This window comes from Hordeum vulgare, chromosome 1H, assembly GCF_904849725.1.
Source record: "Hordeum vulgare subsp. vulgare chromosome 1H, MorexV3_pseudomolecules_assembly, whole genome shotgun sequence".
NCBI lineage: Eukaryota > Viridiplantae > Streptophyta > Magnoliopsida > Poales > Poaceae > Hordeum > Hordeum vulgare.
In genome coordinates this window covers 490,587,967-490,597,356 of record NC_058518.1, presented here as the reverse complement: position 1 = coordinate 490,597,356, position 9,390 = coordinate 490,587,967, and the positions used below count along the sequence as shown (strand labels likewise).

General features: G+C 43.7%; 1 long non-coding RNA gene across 1 annotated transcript; it reads right to left on the bottom strand.

Moving 5' to 3' along the window:
• Positions 1–8,141: 8,141 nt before the first annotated feature.
• LOC123417920 lies at positions 8,142–8,660 on the bottom strand. The gene is made up of 2 exons (XR_006617319.1): positions 8,570–8,660; positions 8,142–8,470 (listed from the first exon to the last, which is right to left on the bottom strand). It is a non-coding gene; the product is annotated as an uncharacterized LOC123417920 (long non-coding RNA).
• Between the last annotated feature and the right edge of the window lie 730 nt (positions 8,661–9,390).

The window sequence follows — 9,390 nt, the reverse complement described above, 5'->3', positions numbered from 1 at the left end:
GGCTGCATGTCAAGTAAAGTATCGAACACTATTTCCTTGACAATATTCGCCATGTCTTCGTCTCCTAATAAGGGTTGCATTACATTCTCGACGAAGGTCCAGGGCGCACATTGGGTTATTGATTTATTATTATCCTGCAAATGTCAAAAGGATCTATCTATTATATACTTAAAACAATGGCAATAACATACAACATGATCAAACTTTGTAGCTGTAAACTTAGATTAATGCAGAAAAAAAATTGAATGAATAAAAAACTTACATGATCTTACTCGCTGTCCACCATATCATCGTTGTTGACCACCATAGCATTGTCTGCAAAAAAATGACTTCAATTTTTGGCAAGAATGTATTTCATGTTTTTTTGGGAGATCATGGAGAGGCCCCGAAGGGCCTGGATGCCATTAACTTTCAGCGGTGCACATACAAAGTACATCAGGGACCTGTAAAGATAATGAAAATACAAAGCAGCCCTGGCTTTTATAGAGAGGACCCTAAAAATAACAAGAAAACGCAATCAGATCCTTTGCACTTGCCGGAGAAGCGCGAGCTCAGCTTGCAGCCATCCTCGCCGGAGTCGGGGACGAAACCACTTGGCACTAAGGATGGCAATTTTATCCATGGACATGGATACCCGTCAAATACCTAAACCGAATGGATAGGGTTGGGGTACATTTTTACGTCCATGGGCAGAACCTGAACCCGACCCGATTAATCGTGGGTAGGGCATGGATATAATTATGTATCCATGGATATACCCAAGCCCGACCCGATAGTATGACATGTGTGGAAAAATTCGGTGATCCCCACTATCCCATCTTTCAATGTATTTTTCATTTATAAAAAAGTGAAAAAGAAATTGTGCGATCCCTCCCCACTCCCCATCGTAAATTCTCTGCCTCTTCTCAGACTTCTATCTCCTCGGTAAATGACTCGCAATTAAGCGTCCATCTCCTCGACTTCCTCCTCCCGCAGCCCTAGATGCCGCTAGCCTTTACCTCTCTACATATGGTGCAGGTGCGCAGCACTTCAGCATCCAGTGCCACTGCCACTGTAAAGTGGGAGCCCAACTCCAAATCCCCTCGACCCCTCCGCCTCGGCTTCTCCTCACACACACAAACATGTACACGACGGCGGGAAGTCTCCTAGCTATGATGTGGAGCACACCTATGCGGAGCAGCACGGCGTACAAGAACGCCGCTGTGCGCAGGACCAGGAGCACGGCAACACGAGGGTGCAAGGAGACAGGCGCAGAGTAACGAAAATTTCATGGCCAAATTTTTTACTACGTAATGAAAAAAAAGTTTGTAACTAGTAGATGCTTCTCGGTACTGAACTAAACTAAACTGTTGCATTTCACTTCTTAAACTGATGTCACTCGTTGCTGAATAGCTCTTCTGACATCAAGGTTCAAAGAGAGATGCAGTTTAAGTTATTTTGGCGAAGGCGCACACACAACAACCCCTAGAAAAGACGGAGTGATGTATTTTAATCAATCTATTCATATGCTATTTTTATTTTCTACTTTTCTATCAAGATCATTACTGTCGAAAAGGAAAAGTTGAACACATGACCATGAGTCACTATCAGAATCCTGGACACAGTGGTAACCCGGGAGGTCAAGGAAAGCGGAGGCAACACGATGGTGGGTCAGACCTGGTAGCCAACACCAATACAGGTTTTAGTAACTAGTGTCAGGACACCCGACCTTACAGTGGGAGAAAGCCGCGCAACTATGAGGAGATGCGCAAAGCACCTTGCCCCAATCATACTACCCCAGATACTCCGTCTACTCATTCCTAGGAAGATTGTTATATTATGCAAGAGTTCCGCAACCAGGCTTCGAGGCACCATCAAGGAGGCAATGGTGGTGGACATCTGGGCCAGCATGGTCCCGGCGGATCACATGGGGGCTCACCCCGGCGGCTTCCTAGGATCCGACTTTCAAGTTCAGGGCGGCTGAAGCAATGGCAACGGACAGCAGTCTCACCAGAATAACCAACAGCATAATAGCCAGGACAGATTTCAGAAAGCAACTAAGAAGTGGTCAGTACCACGTTTTCACCACCAGCACTTGTAGACGGAATAAAAAGCTCAAGCACCGGGCCTGTTGGAAATATGCCCTAGAGGCAATAATAAATTGGTTATTATTATATTGCCTTGCTCATGATAATCGTTTATTATCCATGCTATAATTATATTGATTGGAAACTCAAATACATGTGTGGATACATAGACAAAACATTGTCCCTAATGAGCCTCTAATTGACTCGGTCATTGATCAAAGATGGTTAAGGTTTCCTAGCCATAGATAGGTGTTGTCGGTTGATAATGGGATCACATCATTAGGAGAACGATGTGACGGACAAGACCTAAACTATAAACGTAGCATGTGATCGTGTCATTTTGTTGCTATTGTTTTCTACATGTCAAGTGTACATTCCTATGACCATGAGATCATGTAACTCACTAACACCGGAGGAATGCTTTGTGTGTATCAAACGTCGCAATGTTACTGGGTGACTATAAAGGCACTCTACAGGTATCTCCAAAGGTGTCCGTTGAGTTAGCATGGATCGAGACTGGGATTTGTCACTCCTTGTGACGAAGAGGTATCTCGGGACCCACTCGGTAATACAACATCACAAACAAGCCTTGCAAATAATGTGACTAAAGAGTTAGCCACGAGATCTTGTATTACGGAACGAGTAAAGAGACTTGATGGTAACAAGATTGAAATAGGTATTGGGATACCGACGATCGAATCTCGGGCAAGTAACATACCGAAGGACAAAGGGAATGGTATACGGGATTGCGTGAATCCTTGACATAGAGGTTCAACCGATAAGATCTTCGTAAAATATGTAGGATCCAATATGGACGTCTAGGTCCCGCTATTGGATATTGATCGGAGAGTGTTTCGGTCATGTCTGCATAGTTCTCGAACCCGTAGGGTCTGCACACTTAAGGTTCGATGACGTTTCAGTATAGTTGAGTTATAGGTGTTGGTGATTGAAGGTTGTTTGGAGTCCTGGATGAGATCACGGGCGTCACGATGAGCTCCGAAATGGTCCGGAGGTAAAGATTGATATATAGGAAGTCTTGTTTTGGTCACCGGAAAAGTTTCGGGCTAATCGGTAGTGTACCGGAAGTGCCGGAAGGGTGCCGGAAGGGTGCCGGGGGACCACCGGGAGGGGTGTGATGACCCAAGAGTCTTGTGGGTTGTGAGAAGAGGTCGACCAACCCCTGGTGGGATGTCCAAAGCCTCTCTCAAAGTCCCATGCGGCTAGGAGAAGAGATAAAAGGTAAAGGACTTTTAAAAGAAAGGAAAGGAGGAGTCCTCCCAAAGTAGTCCACCTCCCACAAGGGAGGTAGACTCTTCCTTTGGTTCGGCCGACCCCTTCTCCTTGGAGTAGGGGCCAACGCTGCCTCCTCTCCTCTCCTCCTATATATACTAGAGGGTTTGAGGGTTTTTGAGACAAAATAATCAGCCACGTGTTGCCCTCTCTCTATATCCATTTCTCCTCTAGTTTTCGGCGGTGCTTAGGCGAAGCCCTAGTGGACTAGATCCACCACCATCACTGGCACGCCGTCGCGCTGCCGGAGAACTCATCTACCTCTCTACCCTCTCTTGCTGGATCAAGAAGGCGGAGATCGTCATCGAGCTGTACGTGTGCTTAACGCGGAGGTGTCGTCCGTTGAGCACTAGATCGGGATGGATCATGATGGGATCGCGGGACGGATCATGATGAGATCGTGGGAGGGGCTGTGATTTGGATCGCAAAGATGTTCCACTACATCAACCGCGTTATATATGATTCCACTTGGCGAGCTACAAGGGTATGTAGATGCACTCTCCCCTCTCGTAGATGATCATCACCACGGATAGATATTGCGTGTGCGTAGAAAAACTTTTGTTTCCCATGCGATGTTCCCCAACAGAGCCATCAATATGGTTGAACCGGCGGTTACCAGATATCTCAATTTGTCCGAACAACCGATCACTTGGAGTAGGGACGATCACCCGCCTCGGGTTGATAACCCCGTCGGCTTAGCTCTGGTGGTAGCGCCTCAGGTTGGAGGATACACCCTTACAAAAGATCTCATGGATGGGGGGAGCAACATCAATATCTTAGACTATGACACCTTCCGGCGGATGAACCTTTGTGAGAATGACTTGATGCCGTCGACAACGGTCTTTCACGACATCGTTCTAGGAAAATCAGCGTACCCGGTTGGGCGGATCAAGTTAAACATGGCTTTTGGTGATGGATTTAATTACCGAAGTGAAGCCTTGGTGTTTGAGGTCGTCAAGATCAACAACCCTTATCATGCCCTTTTCGGATGGTCGGCTTACGCTTGTTTTATGGCTCGACCTTGCTATGTGTACCTTAAAATCAAGATGTCGGGTCCCAACAGTACCATTACCGTGAGTGGAAGCCGGAAGATATCTCAGGAGTGCGAAGAAGGGGACGCGGCTTATGCAGAGTCGGCGTGTGCACCTGAGAAGTTAAAATTGTAAGCACTTCACTATTAGGACAGGCGTGGATCCCAAATAGGAAAGCACACTCATCGAATTCATCCGTAAGAATCGGGGCATCTTTGCATGGAAACCTTCTAACATGCCTGGAATGCCGAGAGAATTCGGTGAGAACCACCTTAATGTGGATCCAAAGATCAAACCGGTACGTCAATACCTACGTCTTTTTAACGAGGAGAGACGCAAGGCCATTGGGGAAGAAGTCACATGGCTCCTAGCTGCCGGGTTTATCATCGAAGTTTTTCATCCCGAGTGGATGACTAACTCGATGTTTGTTCTAAAGAAGAACAACACCTTTCGTATGTGTATTGACTACACCGACCTCAACAAGGCTTGTCCGAAGGATCCCTTTGCTCTCCCCGTATCAATCAACTAATTGACTTTACGGTGGGTTGCTAGCGCCTGTGTTTCCTGGACGCGTACTCAGGTTACCACCGGATTAAGATGGCCAAGGAGGATAAGGTGAAGACGGCTTTCATAACCCCTTTTGGAGCTTTCTGCTATGTCTCTAGGCCGTTCAGGCTTAAGAGCACGGGGGCGACTTATCAACGTTGTATTTAGAACTGTTTGCACAGTCAGATTGGGCACAATGTCCATGCCTATGTTGATGACATCGTAGTAAAGTCTCAGAAGAAGGAAACACTCTTGAAGGATCTCAAGGAGACGTTTGATAATCTTCGAGTGTATCAGATGAAGCTTAACCCGGCCAAGTGTGTTTTCGGGGTTCCTGCTCGCAAACTGCTAGGTTTCCTGGTGTCCGAACAAGGTATCGAAGCTAACCCGGATAAAATAAAGGCGATCACTTCGCTAGGTAAGCCGGCCAATATAAACCAGGTCCAGCGCATGGCGGGTCGTATAGCGGCGTTAAGCCGGTTCATAAGCCGCCTTGGTGAAAGGGCGATTCCTCTTTATGTACTGCTCAAGAAGACGAATAATTTCGTCTGGACAGACGCACCTAATGAAGCCTTTGAAGCCCTCAAGAAGCAACTGGTTGAGCCGCCCGTTTTAGCTGCCCCGACCGACAAAGAGCCCATGCTCCTTTACATCACTCCTAATTCTAAAGTAGGGAGTGTTGAAGTTGTCGTTGAGCGCAAGGAAGCAGGGAATTAATATCTGGTTCAGCGGCCAGTGTATTTCGTTAGTGAAGTACTAACCTTGTCCAAGCAACGATACCCACATTGGCAAAATCCGGTCTTTGATTTTTCTTATGGCAAGCCAGAAGCTGAAACACTACTTTCAGGAGCACCCGATCACTGGTCAGTTTAGCCTCGATTGGGGACATCATAGAGAACCGAGAGGCCACCAGTCGTATTGCTAAATGGATAACTAGTTGAGTGCCCGTGCGTTGCCACGGGTTAATAATAAATGTTAACGATCAAAGAATTGTTTTGTTTTAAAAACATGTGTCAAACATGATAACATTTAGTTTGTATTCATATATGGCAGCAGTTGTCTCTCTCACACGTATCATCCTCAGACATAAATCCCGTAGAAACGCACCAACTTCACCATGACCCAACATCTCAACGGACCGAGGGTTTACATATAACAGAGGCATCTCAACGGACCGAGGGTTTACATATAACAGAGGGTTTTTTTCCTCAACAAAACACATTGCATATACAAACATAAGACAGGCTAAAAATGACTTAATTATTTTCAGATAACAGAAGCTCAGATCAGCTCCGTAAGAATCCATCATAACACACGTATTTAACAAAAACTAACAAAAACTAAGCTACATTAAAAAAATACTACATATGATCTTCATCACGAGACAACTAAACTTATAAATTGAAAGGCACAATCATGCTAAATAGACAATTGATTTCTGCTATCTCTACTACATGGGTCGAGCTTTCTTTGTATACATCTTGTGTCGGGGATCATTTGTAGACAGCCCGCTTGCTAGCAAATCCCACCTCTTCTCAATAAATTCTCGAACAAACTCCATGTCAATCAACCCACCTATTATTTTCTGGCGAATGTCGTAAAATGGATACACCAAATCCCATTAAAACATATATCATGGAATGAGTTTATGAAGTACCAACAATGGGTTGAATCATATGTATATGATGTTAGACCACATACTGGTATTGATATTCTAAAACCAATAACGGACAGAGTAGTTGATCGACACATCTCGTCTCGTGACCACCCCTTATATAGTTTGAGTGGTTCATAGAGAGTGGATTGAAAACAAAAGTACTAATCTTGCTCAGGAAAGCATAAGTAGAGAACATTCAGTCAAGTCACAAAGTCGCAAAGTCCTTGTCATCTTGACAGCAGCAAGCTTATCTAATTATTTTAATGCAAAAAAATTAAGGTTGCTTACAAAAGATCTTAAAGAATTAAAATGGATTGATGTAAAAAAGAGAATAAAAATGGACACACTGTATGATTAAATTATGAAGCTCCGCGCGGCAACCAGGACTTCACCAAAAAAGCACCCTTTGACGAAGAAGGATCCTTCTGTGCCACCCTAGCCTTAAGTTTAATAATCGTCGATGGATCTTTCATCAGCCCATTTGTGCGTACGCAAAGTCGTAAATTTCATCATCGTCGATTGCTCTTCAATCGGCTCTTCTGTCACCCTAGCCTTAAGTTTTATCATCGTCGATGGCTCTTCTATGTTCTGTTCATTTGCTTGATATTTTGCTGTCAATTCAACGCGCTCGCATAGCTTGTCATTGACATCTTTGTACTGCTCCCATCGATGCAACACCAGCCTTTTAACCCTGTCCCCAAGAGAGGTGTCACGACCCACAAAAGTAAGACGGGATTTTTTGATTCATATCCCACGATCCATTTTATTTTGGCCTCCCAAGATTTTTCGTTTTGCAGTAAACAATCCCCAATTCCTTTTATGTATTACTCCCTCCGTTTCAAAATATAAGACCTTTTAAGCATTTCACTAGAAAACTACATACGGAGCAAAATGAGTGAATCTATACTCTAAAATATGTCTATGTACATCCGTATGTAGTTTATAGTACAATTTCTAAAAGGTCTTATATTTAGGAATGGAGGAAGTATATGCCAGGCGGGTGATACTTTTTGTTAAGCACAGCTCACCCTCCTTTAGTTTATTCTCAGGCTGCTTGTTACTTCTCATTCTTACAGGCATATATAAATTGATATAATTATTTATTTTTAAGCAACATGGGACTATTTAATCTGTTAACAAACTTGTTTTATAAGCATGAGTAGATTATGCACAACTTGACCCAAAAACATCAGCACCGCTGCGAGGCCCAATGACCGCACCGAATCAAACTTGATTGTTCTTTGGTTGGGTTCCAGATCTAGGAAGCATCATGTGTAGTAGTATGATTGCAGGGACATAACAAATGTAATGGATTGTGCAACGAAAAATGGGCAGAACAATCTCATTATTTATCTACCATGTTTCTACTTTATTTATAGCAGCAAGAGGTAATGCTGAATATAAAGTAAAAAAATGCATTCATCATATATAGATACGTCTCAGTTTTGATGTAAATAATTTACGTGCTAGTCTGCTAGTATTTTCTACATGAGGGAGATGTCACAAAAGTATAGCTGCAGAAATTCTACAAATAGTTGGCTAGGCAAAAACTTGATAAACTGTTGCTGCCAAATGAATTCCAACGAATACCTTTCATCACTTTTGTACACCATACTACATATCACATCCATGTGATACAGAAAGGCTTATCTAACATGACAAAGAGGTCGCACTCACACCATTTTGAACAAAAATCAACAGTGCAAAAGAACACCAAATGAGTAATTCTTTGTTAGAGCAGCACATCAGGTGTTCTTAGTTCAGATAAAACTAAATTCAGGTCAATAGCAGTTAGGTAGTTTGTCAAACCCAAGAAGCTCAGTGACCCGTGTGACAATTCATGGCTTCATCTTGTCCAACTGCACCTTTGACATGTTCACCTAAACACAATAAAAGAAACAAATTAGAGTTTAGCTTGGACATGCATCACATGCCCTCTCGACGCTCTTCACCTCAGATTGAACATGAACCAAAAAAACCTGGTGGTCTAGCTTAGGGGTGAAGTTCCATATCTTGGGTATCTCAGCATTCTTGTTTGAGAATTGGGTATCCTGATCAGCCAACATCCCCCGCAAAAACCATGGCAAATCAAACTACCTCTCAAAGATCCAAAGAACAGGAAAATTAATATATACTCTCAAATCAAATGGCTCATGTGGTTAGCGATCTAGAAATCAAAGATCAAATTGCATATGGAGCCTTTGGCGAAACATTAGATCATACTTTGAATATGAGGATAGAATGTGGCAGTCCCACCTGAGAGGGTTGTGGTGTTCATATCCGTTCACTTTCACTTGAGCTGTTCGGGCTTTGTCCTTCCTCATCTCTGTTGTGCCCCGATACAAATCTACAAGCATCCAAATCCATGGCAGAGAAGGGGATCCTAGAGGTTGGCACAATCCCCAAACAAATTGCTACCCATTGTTTCTGTTCCTCATTCTATTCAACCTTATAATCCTTTAGTTCTAGCTCTTAAATTTGTCCTTGTAGCCAATAAAAAAAGCATAGTACACACCTCGTCTTTGTCTCACAGCAGGACGTACTTGGGGATGGTTGTGCCAGGGAGGCAGCACATGAGCTCCTCGGTGCAATTCCTTGTAGGAGTGCATTCTCCAAATCCCCCAGCCAGTCTGCCAGCTGGTACTTCTCTTTGTAAGCTGCACCAATCAACAATATGCACTTCTCAACAGGAAAAAAATTGACAGGCAGGAAACCTATAAGGCAACATAGACAAATGAGCAAACGCTTGGTGTGCATCCTATCCAACAACAAGAGTAAGCCAAACGAGCAATTGTCACCT